The sequence below is a fragment of the Mus musculus genome, chromosome 7 (assembly GCF_000001635.26).
Source record: "Mus musculus strain C57BL/6J chromosome 7, GRCm38.p6 C57BL/6J".
Classification (NCBI taxonomy): domain Eukaryota; kingdom Metazoa; phylum Chordata; class Mammalia; order Rodentia; family Muridae; genus Mus; species Mus musculus.
The window spans coordinates 102,730,129-102,739,846 of NC_000073.6; the positions used below are offsets into that span (position 1 = coordinate 102,730,129).

Consider the following 9,718-nt stretch of genomic DNA (forward strand, 5'->3'; position numbering starts at 1 on the left):
CATATTTGTGTCTATCAATAGATAAGTAGATTACAAAAATGTAATTCTCTCTCTCTGGAATATTATTCAGTCCAAAAGTGAGAAAATGTAGCCATTGGCAATAGCATGGATGAACACAGAATATAATGCTAAGAGAAATAAGCAAAACATAGAAACATAGATACTGAATGATCTTACATGTGTAATATAAAAGTGTTCAAGTCATAGAAATGGATGAAATTGACAACAAAATAGCTAGTCCTCCAAGATACTGAAGGGTGGAAAGGAGTTGTTGAAAAGATAAAAATTATGTAGGACTAGTAAACTCTACAATATGGGATATTTGCAGGATATTTGATGACATTGTGAACTCTGAAAGTGTTCACTGAAAAACATTTTCACCTGGAGGGCATCATCCTGAGTGAGGTAACACATTCACAAAGGAACTCACACAATATGTACTCACTGATAAGTGGATATTAGCCCAAAACCTAGGATACCCAAGATATAAGATACAATTTCCTAAACACATGAAACTCAAGAAAAATGAAGACTGAAGTGTGGACACTATGCCCCTCCTTAGAAGTGGGAACAAAACACCCTTGGAAGGAGTTACAGAGACAAAGTTTGGAGCTGAGATGAAAGGATGGACCATGTAGAGACTGCCATATCCAGGGATCCACCCCATAATCAGCATCCAAACGCTGACACCATTGCATACACTAGCAAGATTTTATCGAAAGGACCCAGATGTAGCTGTCTCTTGTGAGACTATGCCGGGGCCTAGCAAACACAGAAGTGGATGCTCACAGTCAGCTAATGGATGGATCACAGGGCTCCCAATGGAGGAGCTAGAGAAAGTACCCAAGGAGCTAAAGGGATCTGCAACCCTATAGGTGGATCAACATTATGAACTAACCAGTACCCCGGAGCTCTTGACTCTAGCTGCATATGTATCAAAAGATGGCCTAGTCGGCCATCACTGGAAAGAGAGGCCCATTGGACACGCAAACTTTATATGCCCCAGAACAGGGGAACGCCAGGGCCAAAAAGGGGGAGTGGGCGGGTAGGGGAGTGGGGGTGGGTGGGTATGGGGGACTTTTGGTATAGCATTGGAAATGTAAATGAGCTAAATACCTAATAAAAAATGGAAAGAAAAAAAAAAGTAAAACAGAAAAAAAAAAAAACATTTTCACATTGTGGTGTGGCTCAGCCCTAGCACACACCTTTAACCCAAGACCTTTCTTTATTATTATTATTATTATTATTATTATTATTATTATTTTTAATTAGGTACTTTCTTCATTCACATCTCCAGTGCTATCCAAAAAGTCCCCCACACCCTCCCCCCTTCTCCCCCTCCTACCCACTCCTACTTCCCAGCCCTGGTGTTCCCCTGCACTGAGGCATATAAAGTCTGCATGACCAATGGGCCTCTCTTTCCACTGATGGCTGAGCAGGCCATCCTCTGATACATATGCAGCTAGAGACACGAGCTCCAGGGGGCACTGGTTAGTTCCTATTGTTGTTCCACCCATAGGGCTGCAGATCCCCTCAGCTCCTTGGGTACTCTCTCTAGCTCCTCCATTAGGGGACCTGTGATCCATCCAATAGCTGACTGTGAGCATCCACTTCTGTGTTTGCCAGGCCCGAACATAGTCTCACAAGAGAGCTATATCAGGGTCCTTTCAGCAAAATCCTGATAGTGTATGCAATGATGTCAGCATTTGGAGGCTGATTAGGGGATGGATTCCCAGATATGGCAGTCTAGATGGACCACCACTTCATCTCAGCTCCAAACTTCGTCCCTGCAACTCCCTCAATGGGCGTTCTGCTCCCAATTCTTTTTTTTTTTTTTTTTTTTTTTTTTCATTTTTTTTTATTAGGTATTTAGCTCATTAAGAAGCAGCAAAGTGTCCACACCCTGGTCTTCGTTACTCCTGAGTCTCCTGTGCTTCACAAATTGTATCCTATATCAGGCTGCTATGAACATAGTGGAGCATGTGTCTTTCTTTTACCGGTTGGAACATCTTCTGGATATATGCCCAGGAGAGGTATTGCAGGATCCTCTGGTAGTACTTTGTCCAATTTTCTGAGGAACCGCCAGACTGATTTTCAGAGTGGTTGTACAAGCTTGCAATCCCACCAACAATGGAGGAGTGTTCCTCTTTCTCCACATCCTCACCAGCATCTGCTGTCACCTGAATTTTTGATCTTAGCCATTCTGACTGGTGTGAGGTGGAATCTCAGGGTTGTTTTGATTTGCATTTCCCTGATGATTAAGGATGCTGAACATTTTTTTCAGGTGTTTCTTAGTCATTCAGTATTCCTCAGGTGAGAATTCTTTGTTTAGCTCTGAGCCCCATTTTTTTTATGTATTTTCCTCAATTATATTTCCAATGCTATCCCAAAAGTCCCCCACACCCTGCCCCCCACTCCCCTACCCACCCATTCCCATTTTTTTGGCCCTGGCGTTCCCCTGTACTGGGGCATATAAAGTTTGCAAGTCCAATGGGCCTCTCTTTCCAGTGATGGCTGACTAGGCCATCTTTTGATACATATGCAGATAGAGTCAAGAGCTCCGGGGTACTGGTTAGTTCATAATGTTGTTCCACCTATAGGGTTGCAGATCCCTTTAGCTCCTTGGGTACTTTTTCTAGCTCCTCCATTGAGGACCCTGTGATCCATCCAATAGCTGACCGTGAGCATCCACTTCTGTGTTTGCTAGGCCCCGGCATAGTCTCACAAGAGTCAGCTATATCTGGGTCCTTTCAGCAAAATTTTGCTAGTGTATGCAATGGTGTCAGTGTTTGGAAGCTGATTATGGGGTGGAACCCTAGATATGGCAGTCTCTAGATGGTCCATCCTTTCGTCACAGCTCCAAACTTTGTAACTCCTTCCATGGATGTTTTGTTCCCAATTCTAAGAAGGGGCACAGTGTCCACACTTTGGTCTTCATTCTTCTTGAGTTTCACGTGTTTAGCAAATTTTATCTTATATCTTGGGTATCCTAAGTTTTGGGCTAATATCCACTTATCAGTGAGTACATTTTAACTTTTCATGTTTGTTTTTTTTTTTTTTGTTTTTTTTGTTTTTTTGTTTTTGTGAATTTCACAGTGTGCACCCTGATCCCACTCATCTTCACTTCTCTTCATACCTCGTCTCTAACCTTGTAACCTCTCCTGAACAGAGAAAAAGAAATCTCATTGTGGAAGGTGTAATGTGTTAAAGTATGTCCCACAGTATACTCTTTAGTCCCTATTTCTTTGCTTGCAAATGCTCATTGTAATGAGTTGGTCTGGTACAAGGTCTTTGGTTTCTGTTATACCATCAATACTGGAACCTCACTGGGATTCCTCTGGGATATCCTGTTGTTTCTCAGTGTAATGGATTTCCTGTAGTTTTCTCTCTGTAGGACTGGCCCTGTCATGTGCCAGTTCATTTGATGAGGTAGATGTTGGGATGGGACAGTTTAAAGCCCTAGATTTGGGTCTAAGAGTATCTGATCTGGTCAGCCCACCAGGTCTCCTGCACCCACACCACAGGGGCAAGCTCTCTTGCCTTGCCCTGCCTGGACCATAGGCCAGCAAGGGACAGAATCAGTTCTCCCACTCTCATGCCTTGGGGCTGCCTCATCTTTATCCATGGTATCAGACCCAGGTCTACTGTGCTGTTCAGGTGAAGTGCAGGGCCTGCTGTCCTGAGTACTGCAGCAGAGGAGGGGCAGTGACAACTGTTCTGCTTTCATTATCCCATGGGACCAGCTCTCCTGCCCACTACAAAAGAAGAGGGCAAAAGGAAGGGGAGGGATCTATCCCTTGTCTGTGTCACTGCCCAGAAGATAAGAGGCAGGGCCAGCTCTCCCATGCTCCAACCCTCTGGGTGGCAGCTCACCCACAACTCCTGCACTGTGCAGGGGCCCTCTCTCCATAGTACTGCAGCTGGCTAGGAGTGGGGTCATCTTTCTTGCTGTCACATTCCTGGGCTAGCTCTCCCGGGATGCCCAGGCAAGGGGTGGGACCAATTCTGCACAGTCCTCAGACATCAACATATCCCCAAACTAGGGACATTTGTCTGGCCTTTGGTGGTAACAGATCTCTGCTGCTGCAGGGATGGACCCAGATATGATCTCTGGTGGCAGCATAGGCCAAGACCCTCCCATGGTCCCAGATGGCATTGCTGGCTACTCACATCAGGATTTTCCTCAGTACTCTCAAGTCTGCAGTTCTGCCTCTCTTCATTGTGCCCACATCTTTCTGTTTCTCTTTCTTTTCCATTACAACTCACCTGCTCCTTTTAGTGGCAACTGTGGCCTCTGAGTGTCTGTGGTCATCTCAGGAGTGTTTTCAGGAGTACAAACCCCCACCCTTGAATTATGGCACCAGGTAGAGGTCATCTAGGGTATGGCTCCCCCTACCCCCTGCAAGCTTGTGTGGTCTTGGACTGGTGGTCATCTTGGGCTCACCTTTTTCGGAGTGTTAGGCTACTAATAATTCATATGCTCACAGGGCAGATCACTGAAGGTAGACATAGCATCTTTCCTCTCTGCCACCTACTGGTGTACTTGTAGCACAGCACCACACCTGCAAAACCTCTATGTGGGGAGCCGCCCTCACATTCGCCGTTACAAAATGGCGCTGACATCCTGTGTTCTAAGTGGTAAACAAATAATCTGCGCATGTGCCAAGGGTAGTTCTCCACTCCATGTGCTCTGCCTTCCCCGTGACGACAACTCGGCCAATGGGCTGCAGCCAATCAGGGAGCGACACGTTCTAGGCGAAGGATAATTCTCCTTAAAAGGGACAGGGTTTTGCCATTCTCTCTCTTGCTCCTGAGTAAGCAATAAAGCTTTTGTCGCAGAAGATTCCGGTTTGTTGCGTCTTCCTGGCCGATCGAGCGCGGGTAATACCTCTAGAGGCAGGTTCCTGATCTTTTTATCTTTTTTTTTTTTTTACTTTTTATTAGGTATTTTCCTCATTTACATTTCCAATGCTATCCCAAAAGTCCCCCATACACTCCCCCCTACTCCCCTACCCGCCCACTCCCACTTTTTGGCCCTAGCGTTCCCCTGTACTGGGGCATATAAAGTTTGCAAGTCCAATGGGCCTCTCTTTGCAGTGATGGCCAACTAGGCCATCTTTTGATACATATGCAGCTAGAGTCAAGAGCTCTGGGGTACTGGTTAGTTCATAATGTTGTTCCACCTATAGGGTTGTAGATTCCTTTAGCTCCTTGGGTACTTTCTCTAGCTCCTCCATTGGGGGCCCTGTGATCCATCCAATAGCTGACTGTGAGCATTCACTTCTGTGTTTGCTAGGCCCCGGCACAGTCTCACAAGAGACAGCAATGGCTTGTGCTGTAAGATCGAGAATCGATAAATGGGACCTCATAAAGTTGCAAAGCTTCTGCAAGGCAAAAGACACCATCAATAAGACAAAAATACCACCAACAGATTGGGAAAGGATCTTTACCTATCCCAAATCAGATAGGGGACTAATATCCAATATATATAAAGAACTCAAGAAGGTGGACTCCAGAAAATCAAATAACCCCATTAAAAATGGGGCTCAGAGCTAAACAAAGAATTCTCACCTAAGGAATTCCAAATGGCAGAGAAGCACCTGAAAAAAATGTTCAACATCCTTAATCATCAAGGAAATGCAAATCAAAACAACCCTGAGATTCCACCTCACACCAGTCAGAATGGCTAAGATCAAAAATTCAGGTGACAGCAGATGCTGGCGAGGATGTGGAGAAAGAGGAACACTCCTCCATTGTTGGTGGGATTGCAAGCTTGTACAATCACTCTGGAAATCAGTCTGGCGGTTCCTCAGAAAATTGGACATAGTACTACCAGAGGATCCTGCAATACCTCTCCTGGGCATATATCCAGAAGATGTTCCAACCGGTAAGAAGGACACATGCTCCACTATGTTCATAGCAGCCTTATTTATAATAGCCAGAAGCTGGAAAGAACCCAGATGCCCCTCAACAGAGGAATGGATACAGAAAATGTGGTACATTTACACAATGGAGTACTACTCAGCTATTAAAAAGAACGAATTTATGAAATTCCTAGGCAAATGGATGGACCTGGAGAGCGTCATCCTGAGTGAGGTAACCCAATCACAAAGGAACTCACACAATATGTACTCACTGATAAGTGGATATTAGCCCAGAAACTTAGGATACCCAAGATATAAGATACAATTTGCTAAATGTATGAAACTCAAGAAGAACGAAGACCAAAGTGTGGACACTGTGCCCCTTCTTAGAATTGGGAACAAAACACCCATGGAAGGAGTTACAGAGACAAAATTTGGAGCTGTGACGAAAGGATGGACCATCTAGTGATTGCTATATCCCGGATCCATCCCATAATCAGCTTCCAAACCCTGATCTATTTTTAAGCCACTTGAAATCTTATTCCAGCCACTGCTGTGGGTACCAGTTCTGAGCAGATTTTAGTCACTTTAAATCACTCTTACCTGGCTTCTCCTTTGATGATATAGTAACAGTGGCCCATGGGGATTCACTGAGTACTCAGGCAGAGGCTGCTTACCAGTACTTGAAGCTACTGTTTAGTAGGACCCAAGAGGGAAAACTCTACCCTTCCATCAAGGCAGTGCATTCTGTGACAAAGCTTAGGAGCTCTGTATGACCTAGCAGTTCTTGTCTAATGAGTGAGCAACTCCACACTACATTTTATTTAGTTCTTTCTTTTCTCTGCCTCAGTCTTGCTGTGGTTCCTCGCTGGCCACTGGAACAGATTGATGCTTGTAGCGTGTCAGCTTGGCTACAGCAATGGGAACAGAGGGCCCCTCTGCTTTTTTCCATTTGCTTTTCCTAACTTTAATCTGGTCTCAGCCTAAATATCCCTTTATGACCTGTTCACGAATGTTTTTCCACCCTCCAAACTGCTTTGTCTTTCCTTGGTGTGGTTGCTGATCTCTTCAAAGTTTATTATGGGCTATAATATTGTGGTCTCAATGTTCATAACTTTCATGTTTCAGGCCTTAGGATGCTGTATAAAGGGTTTATCTTTGAATGGCATTAAATATGCATACAATGTATATTATATATGCTTTAAAAGGTATAATTAGTATGCCTTTTTAAAAAAAAAGAAAAAATGAGAAATGAATGCTTACTATGAACTATGAGAACTACAAGAATTGGTGATTATTGTCAGAAAGAATTCTAAATTTGTGATAGGAAGCTAATAAAATTTTCACATTTTTAGGGTTCAGGCCATGGGATTGGCTTGAATATATATCCTGAATAAAGGATTTCTGAATATCTTTGGGTGACATAAAAGATGTATACAAAGTGTATTATATATGCTGTAAAGTATAATGTAGCAGATTCTAATATATAATTAGTATGAACTATACATGAACTGCAAGAATTGGTGGTGATTATTGTCAGAAAGTTCCAAATATATGATAGGAAGCTGGTAAAATCTGGTTATAAATGTACATTAAGTGTAAATCTTCTCCCCCGGTAATAAAAAAAAAAAAACCCAACAACAACAACCCAGGGAAAGCTCTGTTTCCAGTAATAAACACATTATGTTCTCTCATTTCTAAACAAGCACAACTAGGATAAATAATACAGCCCAGAGATGAGGGTTGCATGATACCATGGAGAGATGTGAGCTTCTCTATCCTAAGGCAAACTTGTGCTATGGCTCTCAAGGGGACTGGCTACCTAAAAGAGTGCCCTGCTCTATCAAGCCAACATAAACATGGCTGGGAACAGGGCAGTGCTTTTATGGTTATCTGTCCCTGGGGACCCTGTTTGCTGGGAAAGACAGTCTCACTACAGTGACCATTTGCTTGAGAGTCCCAGTTTCAGTGGCCTCTCACAGGAGGAACAGCCTGGAGCCACGTGGTAGCTGACTAGGCTTTCCAGATGCAGAAGCCCTTCCAGGTAATGGGAACGGAAAGACAAACACTGTCCCAGGATCCTGATTTGTGTAGCTGAGCTGTAGCAGTGGTTACTGCCTCTGCCTTTAATTTGCCATCTTTTGAAATGCAACTGCATTTTCCTGGGACAACCTTGGAATTTGGCCTGCTGTCCCATCTCCAGTGAATTGTCAATCACTTCCACTCCCTCTCTATCTCACTGAAGTCCCGTCTCCATCACCCATTGTGCTGTCTTCCATTTCCCATCCATCCAACCTATTGTTTATATGGTAAGGAGGAGGGAGTCGGGAAAAGAGTTGGGAGGAAAGATGGAGAAGTGAGGTCCAGAGAAGAGATGGAGAACTGGCAAGTCCATTTAAAAAGAACATTTTATTTTACACTTTGTATCCACAAGTGCTGTCTGTGCACTCACTACATGTATGCTTATACCATGCAGAAAAGAACATTAGACTCTCTGGAACACTGGAATAATAGACAACTGTAAGTTGCTGTGTAGGATACAGTGATTGAACCTAAGTCCTCTGGAAGAGCAGCCAGTGCTCTTAACTTCTCAGCCACCTCTCATGGCCTCAACAAGTCCTGTTTTCAAATTCCAACCTTTCAGGCTAATATCACCAAGTGACACTCAGGGGTCGGAGACAGGTGGTTGGCTGTGTACATAGACTTTTGCTTGCTGTGGCTTCAAAGTCCATCGTATTCCTCTACCTCATTGTAATGAATCAACATTTTTGCCTGCTCCCTTTGTAATGTGACAAGTGTTTACTGAGAGCACACTAAATACTGAATACTGTGTTAAGTGTTGACCAAGGATTATCAGACCTACTTATCACAAAAGCACTACCAGGTGAGAATGATCATTAACTCTGGAAAGAAGGAACCAGTGCAAAGAGTGAATTGATTTGATGACTCAAACAGCAGCTGTTCTTATTGGGCCCAATTTCCATTTACAGAGCCTTTGAATGTTTCCTGTGGTGGAAAATTCTCTCTCTGGGAGCAGTTTTGATTTTTTTGGAAAGAGCCATAATTGGTAGGAACAGAGTGTAGGAGATTAGATTGTGAAATGCCATGTTTGGGCAAAGAGCAGGTACAGGCACAGAGAAGGGGCTTGCCTCTCATGAAGGCCAGAGTGCAACCTCCACAGAGTGTCCTGAGATGATATTGTGGGCCCTCAGGAGTTCTGTAAGGCTTGCTAGTGATATTAATAGAATAACATTTTCAAAATGTGGCAGAAATTTAGAGATTATTTTACTCAATCACAATCCTTCACCAAAAGACCATATGAACTAGGGAAGATTACCCATCTAGTGTCAGCTTAGAACCTCTGGGTGTCAGGTAGGAAACTCCCCAAGGCATATTTTAAGGTAGAGTTTAGTACCCATTATCCATAGTAGTGACCTTGGCAATAACTACATGGAATATTTTACTTTCTGTGTCATTCATTTTGCTCTTTCTTGTTTTCTGGAATGACACCTGACTCTACTGCTCTTCAGGCCGTGTTTCAGATTGTTCATTGCATACCCAGGTCAAGATACCAATTTTTTCTTATGTAAGACACTGCCTCATGTTTCTGTAATTCTCATATACTTATAGATTTTGCTGGAGACCATAGGCTAAAGGCTACCAGATTGTACCTATAGTCACACAGAGCTAGATTCACTAACTTGTGATAACTAAGGAGAACATATCAAAAGATTCAGTGTTTCAAAAGAAGAGATGCAATTCTATTTGTAATGCGTGGGTTCTTATCTGTTATTCATTTGATGGTTTTAAAAGCAGAGGTTGTTCAGAGGTCACATCCTTAGAATATGGGAGTC

General features: G+C 43.5%; 1 non-coding gene across 1 annotated transcript; it reads right to left on the bottom strand.

Annotated features, from left to right (window-relative positions):
* Window positions 1–4,453: 4,453 nt before the first annotated feature.
* On the bottom strand, window positions 4,454–4,586 carry Gm24210. The gene has a single exon (XR_003947184.1). It is a non-coding gene; the product is annotated as a small nucleolar RNA SNORA17 (small nucleolar RNA).
* Window positions 4,587–9,718: the final 5,132 nt, after the last annotated feature.